The sequence below is a fragment of the Hyla sarda genome, chromosome 1 (assembly GCF_029499605.1).
Source record: "Hyla sarda isolate aHylSar1 chromosome 1, aHylSar1.hap1, whole genome shotgun sequence".
Classification (NCBI taxonomy): Eukaryota; Metazoa; Chordata; class Amphibia; order Anura; family Hylidae; genus Hyla; species Hyla sarda.
Genome location: NC_079189.1, coordinates 418,370,398 through 418,393,285, shown reverse-complemented (window position 1 = coordinate 418,393,285; position 22,888 = coordinate 418,370,398). Strand labels below are relative to the sequence as shown.

Sequence of the window (22,888 nt, the reverse complement as noted above, 5' to 3'; positions counted from 1 at the left end):
CATTTAATTAAGAGTTGAGATTTATCAATCTGTCAGATTTTTGCCTCATACAGATAGTAACCAATCACAGCTCATCTTGCATTTTTCAGATTGCTTTAGTCTAATGAAAGATGAGATGTGATTGGTTGCTAAATCAGACATATTTTTGTCTCAGATTGATATATCTGGTCCAATGTATGTTTGAACAAAAGGACATTTTACAACGGAGGTTACTAAAATTCGGTAGTAAAAAAAATATGACTGTTTTTTTAACTGCCGTTTTACAGTTCAAAAAGTTTCCCACAATACTATGTTAGAACATGGTCTTAGGCTATGTTCACATACAGTTTTTGGTCCCATCTTTTCACCCATCCTTTTTCCTTTTTTCTAAAAACAGCTAATAAATAATAGAATATGTGCATTATCAGCTGTTTCCACAGGATTCTATTGAACTCTATAACTGAAAAAATGCCAATTTAATCTAGCCATCTTTTGTAGCGTAAAATGGCCAAAGAATTGTTGTTTCTGATACAAAAGATGGTTTCTGTGAAATGTAGATGACAACCAATAATTCTGCTGTTACGATTTTCACAAGTACCACAAATTTTGAAAGAAAGACAGGGCTGCACATCCACATGCTATGAGTTGATCTAGCCCATTCAACCCAGTTTTGAAGAGCAGAAGTCTGCATAAGAGTTAATTCCCAGCTTGTACCAGTCTTCTAGGAGCACATGAAAAGGTTATCTCAGTGATCTGTTAACACTGGTTCTTGACACAAGAGGGCATAAAAGTTCTTGCTGGCTATTTTTTGCACATCTGACCACTGTCACTTTAAGCATTAATAACTCTGGGATGCTTTTACCTTTCATTCTAAGTCTGAGATAGTTTTTCATGACATATTCTACTTTATGTTAGTGGTAAAATTTTGTCGATACTTGCATAATTTCTTGGTGAAAAATTCCTAAATTTTATGAAAAATGTGAAAATTTGGCATTTTTCTAACTTTGAAGCTCTCTGCTAATAAGGAAAATGAATATTCCAAATAAATTATATATTGATTCACATATGCGCTATGTCTACTTTATGTTTGCATCATAAAGTTGACATGTTTTTACTTTTGGAAGACATCAGAGGGCTTCAAAGTATAGCAGCAATTTTCCAATTTTTCACAAAATTTTCTAAATCGAAATTTTTCAGGGACCAGTTCAGTTTTGAAGTGGATTTGAAGGGCTTTCATATTTGAACAACCTCATAAATGACTCCATTATAAAAACTGACCCCTCAAAGTATTCACAATGACATTCAAAAGGTTTGTTAACCCTTTAGGTGTTTCGCAGGAATAGCAGCAAATTGAAGGAGAAAATTCTAAATCTTCATTTTTTACACTGGCATGTTCTTGTAGACCCAGTTATTGAATGTTTACAAGGGATAAAAGGAGATAAATGTTCCTAAAATGTGTAACCCAATTTCTCTCAAGTAAGAAAATACCTCATATGTGTATGTCAAGTGTTCGACGGGCGCAGTAGAGGGCTCAGAAGGGAAGGAGCGACAGTGGGATTTTGGAGAGTGAGTTTTTCTAAAATGGTTTTTGGGGGGCATGTCACATTTAGGAAGCCCCTATGGTGCCAAAACAGCAAAAAAAAAAAAACATGGCATACTATTTTGGAAAATACACCCCTCAAGGCACGTAACAAGGGGTCCAGTGAGCCTTAAAACCCCACACGTGTTTGACGACTTTTCGTTAAAGTTGGATTTGCAAATTATTATTATTTTTCACTAAAATGCTAGTTTTCCCTCAAATTTAAAATTTTGACAAGGGAAAATAGGACAAAATGCCCCCCAAAATTTGTTACCCCATCTCTTCTGAGTATGGAAATACCCTATGTTAGGACGTAAAATTCTCTGTGGGCGAACTATAATGCTCAGAAGAGAAGGAGTCATATTGGGCTTTTGAAAAGCAAATTTTGCTGAAATGGGTTTTTGGGGGGGCATGTCCCATTTAGGAAGCCCTTATGGTGCCAGGACAGCAAAAAAAAAAAAAACACATGGCATACTATTTAGGAAACTACACCCCTTAAGGCACATAACAAGGGGTTCAGTGAGCCTAAACACTCCACAGGTGTTTAACCACTTTTTGTTAAAGTTGGATGTGTAAGTGATTTTTTTTCTTCACTAAAATATTAGTTTTCCCTCAAATTTTACATTTTTACAAGGAATAATAGGACAAAATGCCCCCAAAATTTGTAACCCCATTTCTTCTGAATATGGAAATACCCCATGTGTGGACGTCAAGTGCTCTGCTGGCAAACTACAATGCAGAAGAGAAGGAGCGCCATTGAACTTTTTGAAAGATAATATGTTTGGAATGGAAGTCGGGGCCATGTACTTTTACAAAGCCCCCGTGGTGCCAGAACAGTGGAACCCCCCCCCCATGTGACCCCATTTTGGAAACTACACCCCTCACACAATATAATAAGGGGTGCAGTGACTATTTACACCCCACTGGCATTTGACAGATCTTTGGAACAGTGGGCTGTGCAAATGAAAAATTACATTTTTCATTTTCACGGATCACTGTTCCAAAAATCTTTCAGACACCTGTGGGGCGTAAATGCTCACTGTACCCCTTATTACATTACATGAGGGGTGTAGTTTCCAAAATGGGGTCACATGTGGGAGGGGTCCATTGTTTTGGCACTATGGGGGCTTTGTAAACACACGTAGCCTTCAATTCCGGACAAATTTTCTCTTCAAAATCCCAATGGCGCTCCTTCTCTTCTGAGCATTGTAGTTCGCCCGCAGAGCACTTTACATCCACATATGGGGTATGGTCTTACTCAGAAGAAATGGGGTTACAAATTTTGGGGGGCTTTTTTCCTATTTTCCCTTGTGAAAATGAAAAATGTAGGGTAACACCAGCATTTTATTGAAAATTTATTTTTCATTTTCCCATCCAACTTTAACGAAAATTCATCAAACACCTGTGGGGTGTTAAGGCTCACTATACCCCTTGTTACGTTCCGTGAGGGGTGTAGTTTCCAAAATGGGTTCACATGTGGGTATTTTTTGCGTTTATGGCAGAACCGCTGTAAAATCAGCCACCCCTGTGCAAATCACCAATTGAGGCCTCAAATGTACATAGTGCACTCTCACTCCTGAGCCTTGTTGTGCGCCCGCAGAGCATTTTACGTCCACATATGGGGAATTTCCGTATTCAGGAGAAATCGTGTTACAAATTTTGGGGGTCTTTTTTTTGCTTTTAACGCGTGTGAAAACAAAAAGTATGGGGCAACACCAGCAGGTTAGTGTAAAATATGTAATTTTTTTTTACACTAACAGGCTGTTGTAGCTCCCAACTTTTCCTTTTCATAAGAGGTAAAAGGAGAAAAAGCCCACCAAAATTTGTAGTGCAATTTCTCCCGAGTACGGAGATATCCCATATGTGGCCCTAAACTGTTTCCTTGAAATACGACAGGGCTCTGAAGTGAGAGAGCGCCATGCACATTTGAGAACTACATAGGGATTGCATAGGGGTGGACATATGGGTATTCTACTCCAGTGGGTGCCTCCAGCTGTTGCTAAACTCCCAGCATGCCTTGACAGTCAGTGGCTGTCCGGAAATGCTGGGAGTTGTTGTTTTGCAACAGCTGGAGGCTCCGTTTTGGAAACACTGCCATACAATAAGTTTTTCATTTTTATTGGAGGAGACAGTGAAAGGGGGTGTATATGTTGTATTTAACCCTTTATTATGTGTTATTGTAGTGTAGTGTTTTTAGGGTACATTCGCACTGGCGGATTACGGTGAGTTTCCCACTAGGAGATTGCGCTGCGGCAAAAATTTGCAAAAGCTCAAACTTCAAGCAGGAAACTTACTGTAAATCTGCCCGTGTGAATGTACCCTGTACATTCACATGAGGGGGATGCAAACCTCCAGCTGTTTCAAAATTACAACTCCCAGTATGTGATCTCCAAACTGTGGCCCTCCAGATGTTGCAAAACTACAAATCCCAGCATGCACAGACAGCAAACTGCTGTGTGGGCATGCCAGAAGTTGTAGTTTTGCAAGATCTAAAGGGTTACAGTTTAAAGATCACTGTGCAGTGGTCTCTAAATTGTAGACCTCCAGCTGCTGCATAACTACAACTCCCAGCATGCCCAAACAGCTGTCTGGACATGCTGGTAGTTGTAGTTTTGCAACATGTGGAGGGCTATAGTTTATAGACCACTGCATAGTTGTCTCAGACTGTAGCCCTCCATATGTTGGTAGGCAACTCACCGGCTTCTGTATGATACGCACAACATCGCCGCCCACCGATCACCGTCGACCGCAGCCTCCGCAGATCGGTAAGTGACTTTTGGCGCTGTTCATTGTTGGTTTCCCCATCCTGCCCTGCCTATTGTGGGTGGGCAGAACGGGGAAATCGAAAGTAACCCTCCCGCCCCCGATCTTCTATTGGTCTTCGCTTCTATACGACCAATAGCAGGGATAGGAGGGGTGGCACCCCTGCCGCCTCACTCCTATCCCTTCAGGGGGATCTTCGGTGTCTTGGATAACCGTGATCCCCCTTATATTCCGGGTCACCGGGTCACCATAGACCCGTAATGACCCGGAATCGCCACAAATCGCAAGTGTGAATTCACTTGTGATTTTCCGCGATCACCGACATGGGGGGGGGGGGGGTCTGATTACCCCCCTGGGCATTTGCGCGGGGTGCCTGCTGATCAATATCATGTATGTCCTGGGTCCTTAAGTACCAGGGTGTCAGGACGTACCTGTACGCCCGGGGTCCTGAACAGATTAATGTATATCAGAGACATCTATTGTACATCTATTTTCAATTTTAATTCCTGTAGTCCATAGGCAGCACAGGCTTCCCACCCCAAAATATTGTTTTGTTCACTGCACACGAACTTTAGGTGGGTATTTAAAGGGTCAGATGTTAACTATTATTAATTGATTGCTGATCTCTCCAGCCTTGTTCTCAGGACCAAGACTTTATCCCATACTATGCTGCCGAAGGGCATTCAGGAATAAAATCTTTTACACTAACATGTAGCCCCAAATGGAAAAAAAGAGAAAAAGTTCCTCAAAATTTGTAACCCAATTTCACCCAAGTAAGGAAATATCCCAAGTGTAGACATAAAGTGCTCTGCGGGGGCAAAGCAAAGCTCAGAAGAAAAAGGAGCACTGTTTAGCTTTTGGAGAGAGAATAATACTGGAATCATTTTTGGAGGCCATGTCGCATTTATAAAGCCCCATGGTGCTCAAAGAGTGGAACCCACCACATGTGACTCCATTTTGGAAACTACATATCTCAAGGAATGTAATAAAGATAGCAGTGATCATTAATACCCAACACAGGTGCTCGGCACAATTTGGGAACAGTGACCCATGAAAGTGAAAAAAATATATATTTTGGACACTAAAATTCTGGTGTGACCCTTAATTTTTCATATTTACAAGGGAAGAGTAGAAAAAGCACCACAAAATTGATAACTTAAGTACGTAAATACCCCATATGTGTATGTAAAGTACTGTGCAAGCACATGGAAGAAGTTTTTTTTTTTTTTTTTTTTTTTTTTTGGGGGGGAACCATGTTGCATTTATAAAGCCCCATTGGTGCCAGGACAACGGAAATCCTTATAATGTAACACTGTTTTGAAAACTACACAATTTTGAAACAGTGGGCCATGAAAATGAAAATTTTTAATTTTTACACAAAAATGCAGGTGGTCATTTTCTCAAGAGGTAAAAGGAGAAAAAGCCCCACTAAATGTGTAACCCAATTTCTCCAGAGTATGAAAATACCCCAATTGTTGACATGAAGATCTCTGCAGGTGCATATTTTGCTTTAAAACCCCCTAAAAATACCTTTCTTTCTATGCTCTTCAGTGGCTCAGTTTAGAGCACTGTGCGATGAGAGGTCATCATAGCATAGGAAAATCCTGCTGAGAGAGCAAGATAAGCACGGCATATGCATATATAATTAGCCATGTGCTGTCATGAATCAGTGCCGGTATACAGTATTCTGACCCTGTGGGAAAAGAACAGCTGGAGGACCAAGAGTGGGCAGAGAGATAGCATGGAGGCAAACAAAGGGAAAGTGGAGAGAGGGGAGAAGAACGGAGAAAGAGAAGAGGGATCGTGCATACAGCCCCGGCACACGGCAGCTCCTGAGTCTTCTCGCTGTTCAGAGGACAGAGCTGCCGTGCCCTGCAGGAATAAGGCACATGGTGAGTCCGGAGCGTTTCCTGCTTGTGTGCAAACTTAGCGCTCCTTCCCGCCTGTCTGATCGACAGACGGGGAGCTGTGCTGAGCTCGTATGTGTCCTGGCTGCAGAGGGATTTCGGACTCACACCCTGAGTCCGAAATGCTTGCGTCCAGGACTGCTAGGGAGACCCCTAGTGGAGGAATTTTTTAAAGTAAAAAAAAAAATTTAAAGGAGGGAAATTTTTTTTAGAAAAGCAATTGAAAAGTTGTTCAGTAGGGTTTTATCTTTAATATACAAAAGTTTGCTTCATGAGAGGTACACTTTAACCTGTTAAGGAACAAGGATGTACCGGTATGTCCTGAGTCCTTTCCTTTTCTATAACATGGGGCCACGGCATGGCCCCGTGTCATAGCGGGTCGGGCCTGGCCTCTAACAACGGTCGGGACCCGTGGCTAATAGCGCGCAGCACTGATCGCGGTGCCGCGCGCTATTAACCCTTTAGACGCGGCGTTCAACTTTGCGGCATCCCGAACAGCTTACAAGACAGCCGGAGGATCCCTACCTGCCTCCATGCTGCCTGATCGTCGAATGACTGCTCAGTGCCTGAGATCCAGGCATGAGCAGTCAAACGGCAGAATCATTGATCACTGGTTTCCTGTGAGAAACCAGTGATCAATGTAAAAGATCAGTGTGTGCAGTGTTATAGCCCCCTATGGGAGCTATAACACTGCAAAGAAAAAGTGGGGGGAAAAAGTGAAAAAAGATCATTTAACCCCTCCCCTATTAAAAGTTTGAATCACCCCCCTTTTCCCATTTAAAAAAAAAACTGTGTAAATAAAAATAAACATGTGGTATCGCCGCATGCGGAAATGTCCGAATTATAAAAATATATCATTAATTAAAGTGCACGGTCAATGGCGTACGCACAAAAAATTCCAAAGTCCAAAATAGTGTATTTTTGGTCACTTTTATATCATGAAAAAATGAATAAAAAGCGATCAATAAGTCCGATCAATACAAAAATGGTACCGCTAAAAACTTCAGATCACGGCGCAAAAAATGTGCATACCGCCCCATACATGGAAAAATAAAAAAGTTATAGCGGTCAGAAGATGAATTTTAAACGAATAAATTTTCCTGCATGTAGTTATGATTTTTTTCAGAAGTACGACAAAATCCAACCTATATAAGTAGGGTATCATTTTAATCGTATGGACCTACAGAACAAAGAGTGTCATTTTTACCGAAAAATGTACGGCGTAGAAACAGAAGCCCCCAAAAGTAACAATGGCATTTTTTTTTTTTAAATTTTGTCTCTCAATGATTTTTTTCCGTTTCACCATAGATTTTTGGGTAAAATGACTGATGTCATTACAAAGTAGAATTGGTGGTGCAAAAAATAAGCCATCATATGGATTTTTAGGTGCAAAATTTAAAGAGTTATGATTTTTTGAAGGTAAGGAGGAAAAAATGAAAGCGCAAAAAACGGAAAAACCCCTGGTCCTTAATTTCTTCAGGACACATGTCGTACCGGTACGTCATGGGACCCTGGTACTTAAGGACCCTTGACGTACATGTACGGGCATGGGAATTTTGGTCCCTGCCGCGCAGTGGGCAGGGATAGGACCGGGGTGACCGGTCAGCAGGCACCCCACGCAAATGCCCAGGGGGGGTCATCAAATCACAAGTGAACCTGGAATATAAGGGGGATCGCGGTTGTCCAAGGCACCCACGTCCCCCCTGAAGGGATAGGAGTGAGGTGGCAGGGGTGCCACCCCTCCTATCCCTGCTCTTGGTCGTATAGACGCGACGACAACTTGCAGATCGGGGGCGGGGGGGTTCACTTTCGTTTTCTCTGTTCTGCCCACCCACAATAGGCGGGGCAGGACGGGGAAACCGACAGGGACCAGCGCCGAAGGTCACTTACCGATCTGCGGAGGCTGTGGGGCAACGGTGATCGGCGCGGCGATGTCGTGCGGCTGGCTCCCTGGATCCTACGGAAGCCAGTGAGTTGCCTAGCAACATCTGGAGGGCTACAGTCTGAGACCACTATACAGTGGTCTCTATACTGTAGCCCTCCAGATGTTGCAAAACTGCAACTACCAGCATGCCCAGACAACTGTTTGGGCATGCTGGGAGTTGTAGTTTTGCAACAGCTGGAGGTCTACAATTTAGAGACCACTGCATAGTAATCTCCAAACTGTAGCCCTCTAGATCTTGCAAAACTACAACTCCCAGAATGCCCACACAGCAGCTTGCTGTCTGTGCATGCTGGTATTTGTAGTTTTGCAACATCTGGAGGTCCACAGTTTGGAGATCACTGTGCACTGGTCTCTAAATTGTAGGCCTCCAGATGTTGGAAAACTGCAAAACCCAGCATGCCCAAACAGCAAACAGCTGTCTAGGCATGCTGGGAGTTGTAGTTGCATACCTCTAGCTGTTGCATAACTATATCTCCCAGCATGCAGGGTACATTCACAAGGGCAGGGTTACAATAAGTTTCCTGCGTGAAGTTTGAGCTGCGGCAAATTTTTCGCTGCAGCGCAAACTCCTAGCGGGAAACTCACCGTAACCAGCCAGTGCGAATGTACCCTAAAAACACTACACTACACTAACACATAATAAAGGGTAAAACACAACATATACACCCCCTTACACTGCCCCCCCTCCCAATAAAAATGAAAAACGTATTGTATGGCAGTGTTTCCAAAACAGAGCCTCCATCTGTTGCTGGAGCTGTATCTGTTTTAAGCGTTATGATTTTTAGAAGGATTTGTCCTCAAGGGGTTAAAATTGAATCAGCCATCTTTGTAAACTGTCAAATAAAAACTTCATAAATTTCTAGACTTCGCACATGAGGACATGGACATGTAAAAATGTATTTACAGGTGATTTTTATATTATATTAACCCCTAATGACACATCCCATTTTGCCCCTAGGACACAGCCAATTTCCTTTTTTGAATGTTTTTTCTTTCCGCATTTCAGAGCCATAACTATTGTATTTTTTGATCTAAAGAGCCATATGAGAGCGTGTTTTTTGCACAACTAATTGTTCTTTGTACTGATACCTTTTATTGTACCATAAAATGTATGGCAAAACAAAAAAATTTATTATTTGTGTGGGGTTTTGCTTTTATGAAGTGCACTTTATGGTAAAATCTAATGTGATTTTTTTTACTGTGGTTTGATATAATTAGTATGATGCCCCTGTTTATATCCCTTTTTTTATTATTGTACTGTATTGTTTAACCCCTTAAGGAGGAAGGACTTGCATGTACGCCATACGTCCGCTTCCCTTCTATGATGCGTGCTCAGAAGCAGAGCGCCCGCCATAGTGGGATGGTCCCGAAAAAAATATATGTGCAAAATTGGGAAATAAAACTTCATTTTTTAAGTTTTTGGGGCTTCCGATTCTATGCAGTGCACTTTTCGGTAAAAATGACACAATATCTTTATTCTCCAGGTTATTTATAACTACTTTCATCTTCTGACCCCTATAACTTTTTAATTTTTCCATATACAAGGATGTATGAGGGCTATTTTTTGTGCTGTGATCTGAAGCTTTTTGTTTTGATAGGATTTTTGATTGTATACCCTAAAATTTTTTTATAAAAAGTGAAGTGACCAAAAATACGCAATTTTGGAATTTTTTTTACATGCAGGCCATTGACAGTGGGGTTTAATTAACATTATATTTTTATAGTTCAGACATTTACACACATACATTTACACGCGGTGATACCACATATGTTTATTTTTATTATGTTTACACATTTTTTATATGGAATTTGGGAAAAGGGAGGCGATTCAAACTTTTAATATGGAAGGGGTTAGTGGGTGTTTTTTAAAACTTTTTGTTACATTTTTTTTTTTTACACTTTTAGGAGAAATCAGTAGATTCCTCATACAGATCAATGTGGTCCTCTGCGCTTTATTGATAAAGCCTGGTTCAGCCAGGCTTTATCAATCTCAGAGCAGGGACAGAAGCAGAGGTAAGCCCTCCGGCTAACTCCACAGTGGATCACCCCTGTGATTGCGCCACTGAACCACCAGGGACAAAAATATAAGATTGATTTAACCGCATGTACAAAGGCGTATACATAAAAAAAAAAATACCAAAATCCAGAATTGGGTATTTTTGCTCACTTTGTATACCCAAAAAGCTTTTAAAACGTGATCAAAAAGTCCCATCAGAACAAAAATGGTACTGATAAATCAACACATAACAGCAGAAAAAATGAGCACTCACACATGCCCTTATACGAAAAAAAGAAAAAATTATAAAGCAGATAAAAAGGAGAGAAGTTCACTTAGTATTTGCTATGTGTGTCTGTGTGTGCCCCACTAAGCATGGACAACAGAAAGAGAAGAAGACAGTCTGAGGACTTGAGAACCAAAAGTGTGGAACAATATCCACAATCTCAAGGTTACAAGTCCATCTCCAGAGATCTAGATTTGCCTTTGTCCACAGTGTGCAATATTATCAAGAAGTTTGCAACCCATGGCACTGTAGCTAATCTCCCTGGGCGTGGATAGAAGAGAAAAATTGATGAAAGGTGTCAACGCAGTGTGGTGTCCCGGTACCGTATTACATACAGTACCTTGGTATGGGTCCCCAAAGTCAGAGTTCCTAGGAACCGTGGGGTCCTCAGATCTAGTCTTCCCCTAGTCACCCCTTAGATAACTAATATATTGCACAATTAAATGTAAATAAATGTATATAGAAAATGTACTTACCTTGTGCTAGCGTCGCAGGACCTGCGGGTCACGTGACGAGGTTTAGTCTCTATGGTTAATGCAAAGGACCTTTGGAGGTTCATAGGCCATGTTATACCCACAATACTTTGTGAGGCTGATTGACAGATGGTGTGGACCAATCCTAGAACGGCCAGCCCCTGCCCATATAAAGGAGTTGCGGCCATTATTCTCTCTCTTTGGTTGCTGTCACTGAATGAGGTAGGACCTCCGCAACTTTCAACGTCAATTACTATGCCAAAGCCTTGCGTCCTTGGCTGAATAGCACAGTGAGTTATTCTAAATTCTCTGCAATTATTCGCAAGGACCCTAGACCGAAATATATACCTTAATCCAGCAGACCTGCGCATACTAAATTCCTGCACGTTAAAGAACTTACTAAAAGTCCCAACCAACGGTCAATCTCAGCCAAGCTGTTAATAGACTCTGTTACAAAGACTGTTCTTATGTTTGCATGCTACAGAAAATCTTCAGTAAAGTTTATGCAAGTTTTCAGCGAAGGTCTGGTTGTGGACAATACTTTATTCTGCAAGCACCTATCGTCCTTGGGAAGGGTGGCGATAGGCCAAGACATACAGCATTTAACCCTCATCCTGGCATCACGACTGACAAGGGTTTATAACACCCTTTATAACCTGCACAGCAACATCCCGTTCACCATACACACACTCAAGGCGATCACCACAGGAGGATAGTCCGGATGGTGGATAAGCAGCCCCAAACAAGTTCCAAAGATATTCAAGCTGTCCTGCAGGCTCAGGGAGCATCAGTGTCAGCATGAACTATCCGTCGACATTTAAATGAAACGAAACGCTATGGCAGGAGACCCAGGAGGACCCCACTGCTGACACAGAGAGTAAGCCAAAATCCTTCTGGGAAAAAGTCTTGTGGACAGATGAGACCAAGATAGAGCTTTTTGGTAAAGTATATCATTCTACTGTTTACTGAAAAACGGAATAAGGCCTACAAACATAAGAATACAGTACCTACAGTGAAATATGGTGGAGGTTCAATGATGTTTTGGGGTTGTTTTGCTGCCTCTGGGACTAGTTGCCTTGAATGTGTGCAAGGCTTAATGAAATCAAATAGGTAAAGAGCAGTACAGAGCATGTAATACCTCCCTGTACTGAAGGAAAGTGCTACCAGACAGGAATTCAGTGCATACGCTTCAATAATACAAGTGTTTTTCCAGTGAATGCCCATTCTAATTGGTTAGTTCTTCCAGCCATTGACATGTTTCACAGATCTGGGATGTCCGTAGCATTGTGTGTTGAGTATAGTTTCAAGTTACAATCGTCCAGAAAAGACCATTGTATGTTAAAACTATTGTATGTTGAGGCCATTGTAAGTTGAGGGATCACTGTATGTGTCTAGTTCATTATTTTTAATTCAAAAAAATTTCTGTGATGTGATTTGATCAAAAATGTGCCATTTTGGATTTTTTTTTTCAATTACGCTGTTCAACATTCAGGATCATTAATATTATTATTACAGTATATTCTCGAGTATAAGCCGAGTTTTTCAGGAAAATTTTTCATGCTGAAAACGCCCCCCTCGGCTTATACTCGAGTGAACTCTCCGCCTGTCAATTCCCTCTCAGTGGTCTTCAACCTGCGGACCTCCAGATGTTGCAAAACTACAACTCCCAGCATGCCTGGACAGCCATCCGTGCGCATGAACGTCCCTGTGTGTCGTCATCGACGCAACGTCACTAGTCCGTTGACGGCCCTGAGCAGAGAAGAGGGCTTCCCGGTGAAAATGGACAGCCCAACATGACTAACCCTCCCCACCGGACGGTCCCTGCAGCATAGATGGCCCGGACCAGCTAACCCTTCCTTCCCACCAAGGGGAGGTGAGTAGAAAACTAAAGGGGGGGTCTGGATGATGACGAAGGCCCTCGCAGTGGTTTTCAACCTGCGGACCTCCAGAGGTTTCAAAACTACAACTCCCAGCATGCCCGGACAGAGTTGTAGTTTTGCAACATCTGGAGGTTCGCAGGTTGAAGACCACTGAAAAGGGATTGACAGGCGGTGACGATGACGGGGGTGGCGACGAAGACGCGGGTGATAATGATGGGGGTGATAATGACATGGGGGGATGATGTATTTCCCACCCTAGCCTTATAGTCGAGTCAATAACTTTTCCTGGGTTTTTGGGGTGAAATTAGGGGCCTCGGCTTATATTCGGGTCGGCTTATACTCGAGTATATACGGTACATTTTATTTGTGAAATGGAAAAAGGAGGTGTTTAAAATTTTTATTGGGGGATGGGGCAATTTTAAGTCCCCATAGGGGACTATTTATAGATTTATATCTTTGAATTGTAATTACTGTTCACTGCTATGTAGTGACATTACACTGATCATTGATATCGGTGATCTACTTGTATAGTCTGCCTCTGTGGGCAGACTAGAACAGAAGATCGCCAGAATGGCAGGTGGCAGGTGAGGAGACCTCTGGCTGCATTTTTTACTCATCGGAACCCGCACAATCATGCTGTGGGTTGTCTGATGAGTGAATACAAACCCTGCAACTGTTCCAAATCCCGTGATTAATGTTAATGACAGCATCAGGAGTTTTAATGGCAGGCATCAGCGATGTCCACCCTGCTGTCTATGAAATGAGCGCAGCTGGATGTCCTGGTGCATTAAGTACAAGGGCACCAGAGCATACACTTATGTCTTATGCTGTTAAGGGGTTAATAAGAAGGCAAGTTGCAGGTAACCTCTTTCTGCTGTGGCTCCAAATGACTTACGTGTGTATGTGTTTGTACATCTGTCTAAAGTTCAAACAATGAATCAGAATAAAGAAGAAAGGGGATTGAAGTGACTTTGAATGTGGCATGGTTGTTGGTGCCAGAAACTGGTGGTTTACTGGGATTTTCATGCTCAACTTTCTCTAAGGTTTCCAGACAATGGTACAAAAAATATCAAGTGAATAACAGTTGTGTAGACCGAAATGCCTTGTTGATGTCAAAAGTTAGAGGAGAATGGGCAAACTGGTTCGAGATGACAGAAAGCCAACAATAACTTAAATAGCCACTCACTACAACCAAGGTATACAAACTACCATCTATGAATTCAAGTCAAACCTTGAAGTAGATAAACTACAGCAGCAAAAAAAACACCAGGTGCTACTCCAGTCAGCTAAGAAGAGGAAACTGAAGCTATAATTTGCACAGGCTCACCTAAATTTGAGGGAGGAACACTAAAAGAAATGAATGTTTCCTGATCTCAATTTCAGCTGCGACATTCAGATGGCAGGGTCAGAATTTGGCGTAAACAATATAAATGCATGGATCTATCCTGCCTTGTATCAACAGTTCAGGATGGTGGTGTAATGGTATGGGATACATTTTCAAGGCACAATGAGGGACATTTATCATTGTTTGCTTTGGTAAGCAATTTCTGAAGTCATTTTTTTCCTTTAGTTTTGCTTATGTGCTACATATTTATCATACTATCACAGGGGGGTTAATAAATTTGGAGCACATAAGCAAAACAAAAATTTGTACCACAGGGTCAGACCTGGAGTAGACTGGCGACTTTTTTTTGCCTACTTTCGCACATCACAAATACCTGACCACTGCAAAGTGAAAACTGAAATTTGCTTAGGTAAGGCTGTTTGTAACTTTTTGCTCTCACAAAAAAGTACTTAGGCGCATGTGAGACATTTCGTTTGACTTTTGTAAGCAAAAAGAAGGCTCTAAATACCTTGATAAATGTACCCCAGTTTGGGCTCCTAAGTACCAATTGAGCATCGCTTAAACACCAACCTAAGTATTGTTGCAGACCGTGTCCATCAATTTATGACCACAGTATGCCCATTTTCTGATCGCTACTTTCAGCAGGATATTGTACTATGTTGCAAACTCACATTATCTCAAAGTTTTTATTTTTTTAACATGACAATGAGTTCATTGAATTCCAATGGCCTCCATAGTCACCAGATCTCAATCCAATAGAGCACATTTGGGATGTGGTGGAATGGGACATTCACATCATGGATGTGCAGCTAACATATCTGCAGCAACTGCACAATACCATTGTGTCCATATGGATCAAAACCTCTGAGGAATTTTTCCAGCACCTTGTAGAAAGTATACCACAAAGAATTAAGGCAGTTTTGAAGGCAAAAAGGGGGTGCAAATCATGTTCTTCACCATCATTCTGCACTCAATACACCATAACGACAAATAAAAACAGAATGTTACAAATCTCAGGTTTAAAAAAAAAAAAAAAAAAAAAAAAAAAAGAAAAACTAATGTGGAATGGAATACAATAACCCCTTGGATTCGTGACACCAGGGCATGGTTTATCCTCAATACAACCCGAAAGTATACCGCTGGATCTTTGGCTATGCAAGGGGGCAATAATGACTCCGACGCCAAGTTATGGACAATGGTAGCTTTACTGAGTGACAGATGGTACAGTCTATACAGTGTAGCCGGGCCCACAGAGGTGACCAGTGACTTCAGAGACCTTATCGGCTTGCTGGGACTTGCAGTGGTTTTGGAAAATGTTGTGCAGGCCATGTTGACTTGACAATAGATGACTGTGACTGACTTGACTTGACTGGAGACAGACTAAGCTGTGAATTTAGCTTACTAGTAGATTTGTAACTTGTGGCTACAGACTTGACTTGAGGCCTCCTATGACTCCAGACTCTCAGGCTCGACTGCACCACAGCAAAGACTTAGGAACTAAGAAAGAGAAGAGACTGCTCCCAGGGCTTTTATAAGGGAGACTCTGGTTGGGTCCCATTGGTCACCCTTAAGTCACCTGGTCACTGATACCTCCTGGGTAACAATCACATGACAAGTCACATGACAACTGGTAATCACTAGTGATGTCACAAACACAAAATTTTCTGTTCACGAACGGCGAACGCGAATTTCCGCAAATGTTTTGGAATGGGCGAACCGGGCAAACTGCCATAGACTTTAGGGAGGTGAATTTTAAAACCCACAGGGACTCTTTCTGGCCACAATAGTGATGGAAAAGTTGTTTCAAGGGGACTAACACCTGGACTGTGGCATGCCGGAGGGGGATCCATGGCATAACTCCCATGGAAAATTACATAGTTGATGCAGAGTCTGGTTTTAATCCATAAAGGGCATAAATCACCTAACATTCCTAAATTGTTTGGAATAACGTGCTTTAAAACATCAGGTATGATGTTGTATCGATCAGCTAGTGTAAGGGTTATGCCTGCTTCGCAGTGACAGACCAAACTCCATTTGCACAAGGTTGGATACCAAGCTAGCCATGTCCCGTTCATTGTCCTCACTGATGTCATTGAAGGTCTCTTCCTCCACCCAGTCACGTACAACACCAAGGGTCCCCGAAAGGTGACAACAAGCCCCCTGGGACGCCTGCTATGTTTGGTCTTCCACTTCCTCAAAGCCACCTTCCTCCTCTGACTCTTGGTTGGTCCTCCTACTTCAAATTTGGGGCACTGCGCGTGCAATCTAATGTGCCACCAGATAGGAGTGGTGTGTTAAGTATTACTATTCCTATCTGGTGGCACATTAGATTGCAGACGCAGTGCCCCAAATTTGAAGTAGGAGGTCCAACCAAGAATCTTTTTCCATATCCCGGTTCCTAAAATCGATGCCATATACATATATAGGGGACGTAACAGGGATTAAACTGATAGGAGTGGTGTGTTAAGTAGTACTATTCTTATCAGTTCCTTTTTTTTGTTTGTTTTTGAAGCCACAGTGCAGCACCAGAGGCCAGAAAAATTAGGCATGTATGTACACATGCCTGAAAAATTAGGTATTGTTTCAGCCGCTGCTGTAGCAGCAGCCAGAAAAATTGATGTTTGTTTCCCAGGCAGAAAGTGCCCTAAAACATTGCGGCTTGAACCCTAGTTGGTGGTGGATAAGTCACGCAAGTCATCCGGCATTCAGAGATAAAATACAGCAGCGTGTGGACCATTTTTAGCCCAAGGCAGCTCATCTCATCAGGCCTTTTTTAGTTGAATGTATCGCCCACTGTCAGTCCCTTCGGGATCCATCCCTCATTCATCTTAATAAAGGTGAGGTAATCTAGACTTTTTTGACCTAGTGACAATACCTCCTGCTGCACTGAAGGTCCTTTCTGACAGGACACTTGAAGCGGGGCAGGCCAGAAGTTCTATCACAAATTGGGATAGCTCAGGCCACAGGTCAAGCCTGCACACCCAGTAGTCAAGGGGTTCATCGCTCCTCAGAGTGTCAATATCTGCAGTTAAGGCAAGGTAGTCTGCTACCTGTCGGTCGAGTCGTTCTCTGAGGGTGGACCCCAAAGGGCTGTGGCGATGCGTAGGACTTAAAAAGCTCTGCATGTCCTTCATCAACAACATTTCTGTAAAGCGTCCTGTCCTTGCTGGCTTGGTCGTGGGATGCCTGTTGTGGTTGGTCTTCCTCCTCCTCAAAGCCACATTCCTCCTCTGACTCCTCTTCCTCACAATCCTCTTCCAGCGTTGCTGCAGATCCAGCAAGCGATACTGATAAGGCTGTTTCTGGTGGTGATGGTGACCACATCTCTTCCTCTTCGCGCTCATCTACGGCCTGATCCAGCACTCTTCGTACGGCACACTCCAGGAAGAAAACAAATGGTATGATGTCACTGTTGGTGCCTTTGGTGCGACTGACTAGGTTTGTCACCTCCTCAAAAGGACGCATGGGCCTACAGGCATTGCGCATGAGCGTCCAGTAATGTGGCAAAAAAATTCCCAGCTCAGCAGAGGCTGTCCTAGAACTCCGGTCATACAAATAGTCGTTAATGGCTTTTTCTTGTTGGAGCAGGCGGTCGAACATTAGGAGTGTTGAATTCCAACGTGTCGGGCTGACGCAAATCAAGCGCCTAACTGGCATGTTGTTTCACCACTGGATATCTGAAAAGTGCGCCATGGCCGTGTAAGAACGCCTGAAATGGCCACACACCTTCCTGGCCTGCTTCAGGACGTCCTGTAAGCCTGGGTAATTATGGACAAAGCATTGTATGGTCAGATTACACACATGTGCCATGCACGGCACATGTGTCAACTTGCCCATTTCTTCCATTGTCACAAACCACTTTGCCGATCTCCAGTTGGTGCGGAGTCCACCTGTGCGCTCAGGGCGGACAGGAGTGCTGGTGCGGTGTGACTCTCTGCTTTCAGGCAAGTCAACCCCAAGACGGTGTGACACTGCCTTATCCGGGATGTGGAATAGTACCTGGGGAGCTGGGGTGGGGGGGGAGGGTGCCATTGATGTTGAGCAAGACGCAGCAGCAGAAGAGGACTCAGCCAAGGAGGTTATGGAAGAGGATGGAGTAGGAGAAGTAGAGGAGGTGGCAGCAGGCCTGCCTGCAAGTCGTGGCAGTGTCACCAACTCCTCTGCAGAGCCACGCATTCCATGCTTGGCAGCTGTAAGCAGGTTTACCCAATACGCAGTGTAGGTGATATACCTGCCCTGACCATGCTTTGTAGACCAGGTATCAGTGGTCAGATAGACCCTTGCCCCAACACTGTGTGCCAGACTTGCCATTACTTCCTTTTGCACAATTGAGTACAGGTTGGGGATTGCCTTTTGTGCAAAGAAATTTCAGCCAGGTACCTTCCACTGCAGTGTCCCAATAGCTACAAATTTTTGAACGCCTCAGACTCTACCAGCTTTTATGGTAAAAGCTGGCGGGCTAAGAGTTCAGACATGCCAGCTGTCAGACGCCGGGCAAGAGGGTGACTTTGACATTGGCTTCTTACGCTCAAACATGTTGTCACGATGCCGGCTGGCAGGTAGTGGATCCTCTGTGCCAGAGAGGGATTGGCGTGGACCGTGCTAGTGGATCGGTTCTAAGTCACTACTGGTTTTCACCAGAGCCCGCCGCAAAGCGGGATGGTCTTGCTGCGGCGGTAGTGACCAGGTCGTATCCACTAGCAACGGCTCAACCTCTCTGACTGCTGAAGATAGGCGCGGTACAAGGGAGTAGACAGAAGCAAGGTCGGACGTAGCAGAAGGTCGGGGCAGGCAGCAAGGATCGTAGTCGGGGGCAACGGCAGGAGGTCTGGAACACAGGCTAGGAACACACAAGGAAACGCTTTCACTGGCACAATGGCAACAAGATCCGGCGAGGGAGTGAAGGGGAAGTGAGGTATAAATAGGGAGTGCACAGGTGAACACACTAATTGGAACCACTGCGCCAATCAGCGGCGCAGTGGCCCTTTAAATCGCAGAGACCCGGCGCGCGCGCGCCCTAGGGAGCGGGGCCGCGCGCGCCGGGACAGGACAGACGGAGAGCGAGTCAGGTACGGGAGCCGGGATGCGCATCGCGAGCGGGCGCTACCCGCATCGCGAATCGCATCCCGGCTGGAGACGGTATCGCAGCGCACCGGGTCAGTGGAGCTGCCCGGAGCGCTGCGGTAGCGAGAGAGAAGCGAGCGCTCCGGGGAGGAGCGGGGACCCGGAGCGCTCGGCGTAACAGTACCCCCCCCCTTGGGTCTCCCCCTCTTCTTAGAGCCTGAGAACCTGAGGAGCAGACTTTTGTCTAGGATGTTGTCCTCAGGTTCCCAGGATCTCTCTTCAGGTCCACAGCCCTCCCAATCCACCAAAAAGAACCTTTTTCCTCTGACCGTCTTGGAGGCCAGTATCTCTTTCACTGAGAAGACGTCAGAAGAACCGGAGACAGGAGTGGGAGAAACTAATTTGGGAGAGAAACGGTTGATGATGAGTGGTTTAAGAAGAGAGACATGAAAGGCATTAGGAATACGGAGAGAAGGAGGAAGAAGAAGTTTGTAAGAGACAGGATTAATTTGGCACAAGACTTTGAAAGGACCAAGATAGCGTGGACCCAGTTTGTAACTGGGGACACGAAAGCGGACATATTTAGCGGAGAGCCATACCTTGTCTCCGGGAGCAAAAATGGGGGGAGCTCTTCTTTTCTTATCGGCAAACTTTTTCATGCGAGATGAAGCCTGTAAAAGAGAATCTTGGGTCTCTTTCCATATGGTGGAAAGATCACGAGTCACTTCATCTACAGCGGGCAAACCAGAGGGCAAGGGAGTAGGGAGGGGGGGAAGAGGGTGACTGCCGTACACCACGAAAAATGGGGATTTGGAGGAAGATTCAGAGACTCTAAAGTTATACGAGAATTCGGCCCATGGTAGAAGATCTGCCCAATCATCCTGGCGGGAGGAAACAAAATGTCGTAAATAATCACCCAAGACCTGGTTAATTCTTTCTACTTGTCCATTGGATTGAGGATGATATGCAGAAGAAAAGTTTAATCTAATCTTGAGTTGTTTACAGAGAGCCCTCCAGAATTTTGACACGAATTGGACGCCTCTATCCGAGACTATCTGTGTGGGCAACCCGTGAAGACGAAAAATGTGTACAAAAAATTGTTTAGCCAACTGAGGCGCTGAAGGAAGACCAGGAAGAGGGATGAAATGTGCCATCTTGGAGAATCGATCAACGACCACCCAAACAACAGTGTTGCCACGGGATGGGGGTGGGTCTGTAATAAAATCCATACCAATCAGAGACCAAGGCTGTTCGGGGACAGGCAGAGGATGAAGAAAACCAGCGGGCTTCTGGCGAGGAGTCTTATCCCGGGCACAGACAGTGCAGGCTCGCACAAAGTCCACGACATCCGTCTCCAGAGTCGGCCACCAATAGAAGCGAGAGATGAGTTGCACAGATTTCTTGATGCCTGCATGACCTGCGAGATGGGAGGAGTGACCCCATTTGAGGATTCCGAGGCGTTGGCGTGGAGAGACGAAGGTCTTTCCTGGAGGAGTTTGCCTGATGGAGGCTGGAGAAGTGGAAATCAGGCAGTCAGGAGGAATGATGTGTTGCGGAGAGAGTTCAACTTCCGAGGCATCCGAGGAACGAGAGAGAGCATCGGCCCTAATGTTCTTATCGGCAGGCCGAAAGTGAATTTCAAAATTAAATCGGGCAAAGAACAGAGACCACCTGGCCTGGCGAGGATTCAGCCGTTGGGCAGACTGGAGATAGGAGAGGTTCTTGTGATCGGTGTAAATAATAACTGGAAATCTTGATCCCTCCAGCAGATGCCTCCATTCCTCAAGTGCTAATTTAATGGCTAGAAGCTCTCGATCCCCGATGGAGTAGTTCCTCTCCGCCGGAGAGAAGGTCCTAGAAAAAAAACCACAAGTAACAGCATGCCCGGAAGAATTTTTTTGTAGAAGGACCGCTCCAGCTCCTACAGAGGAGGCATCAACCTCCAATAGGAAGGGTTTAGATGGGTCAGGTCTGGAGAGCACGGGAGCCGAAGAAAAGGCAGACTTGAGCCGTTTAAAGGCGTCTTCCGCTTGAGGAGGCCAAGACTTGGGATTGGCATTTTTTTTGGTTAAAGCCACGATAGGGGCCACAACGGTAGAAAAATGTGGAATAAATTGCCTGTAATAATTGGCGAACCCCAAAAAACGTTGGATAGCACGGAGTCCGGAGGGGCGTGGCCAATCTAAGACGGCAGAGAGTTTGTCTGGATCCATTTGTAGTCCCTGGCCAGAGACCAAGTATCCTAGGAAAGGAAGAGATTGGCATTCAAACAGACATTTCTCTATCTTGGCATAAAGTTGATTGTCACGAAGTCTCTGAAGAACCATACGGACATGCTGGCGGTGTTCTTCTAGATTGGCAGAAAAAATCAGGATATCGTCCAGATATACAACAACACAGGAGTATAAGAGATCACGAAAAATTTCATTAACAAAGTCTTGGAAGACGGCAGGGGCGTTGCACAGGCCAAAGGGCATGACCAGATACTCAAAGTGTCCATCTCTAGTGTTAAATGCCGTTTTCCATTCATCCCCCTCTCTGATGCGGATGAGATTATAAGCACCTCTTAAGTCCAGTTTGGTAAAGATGTGGGCACCTTGGAGGCGATCAAAGAGTTCAGAGATGAGGGGTAGGGGGTAGCGGTTCTTTACCGTGATTTTATTAAGACCGCGGTAGTCAATGCAAGGACGTAGGGAGCCATCTTTTTTGGACACAAAGAAAAATCCGGCTCCGGCAGGAGAGGAGGATTTACGGATAAAGCCTTTTTTTAAATTTTCCTGGATGTACTCCGACATAGCAAGAGTCTCTGGGGCGGACAGAGGATAGATTCTGCCCCGGGGTGGAGTAGTGCCCGGGAGGAGGTCAATAGGACAATCATAAGGCCTGTGAGGAGGTAGAGTCTCAGCTTGTTTTTTGCAAAAAACATCCGCAAAGTCCATATAGGCCTTAGGGAGACCGGTTACAGGGGGAACCACAGAGTCACGGCAAGGGGTACTGGGAACCGGTTTTAGGCAGTCCTTGAAACAAGAGGGCCCCCAACTCTTGATCTCCCCAGTGGACCAATCCAGGGTTGGGGAATGGAGTTGAAGCCAGGGTAGTCCAAGGAGGATTTCGGAAGTGCAATTGGGGAGGACCAAAAATTCAATCTTCTCGTGATGAGGTCCGATGCACATTAGAAGGGGCTCCGTGCGGAAACGTATGGTACAGTCCAATCTTTCATTGTTTACACAATTGATGTAGAGGGGTCTGGCGAGACTGGTCACTGGGATGTTGAACCTGTTGACGAGAGAGGCCAAAATAAAATTTCCTGCAGATCCGGAATCCAAGAAGGCCATAGTAGAGAAGGAGAAGGCAGAGGCAGATATCCGCACAGGCACAGTAAGACGTGGAGAAGCAGAGTAGACATCAAGAACTGTCTCACTTTTGTGCGGAGTCAGCGTGCGTCTTTCCAGGCGGGGAGGACGGATAGGACAATCCTTCAGGAAGTGTTCGGTACTGGCACAGTACAGGCAGAGATTCTCCATGCGGCGTCGTGTCCTCTCTTGAGGTGTCAGGCGAGACCGGTCGACCTGCATAGCCTCCACGGCGGGAGGCACAGGAACGGATTGCAGGGGACCAGAGGAGAGAGGAGCCGGGGAGAAAAAACGCCTTGTGCGAACAAAGTCCATATC

The 22,888-nt window shown here is 44.6% G+C and overlaps 1 protein-coding gene across 6 annotated transcripts in view; it reads left to right on the top strand.

Annotated features, from left to right (window-relative positions):
• The window catches only part of LOC130281585 (sodium-dependent serotonin transporter-like), a 526,811-nt gene that overhangs the window by 263,776 nt on the left and 240,147 nt on the right, over positions 1-22,888 (top strand). The window lies entirely within an intron of this gene.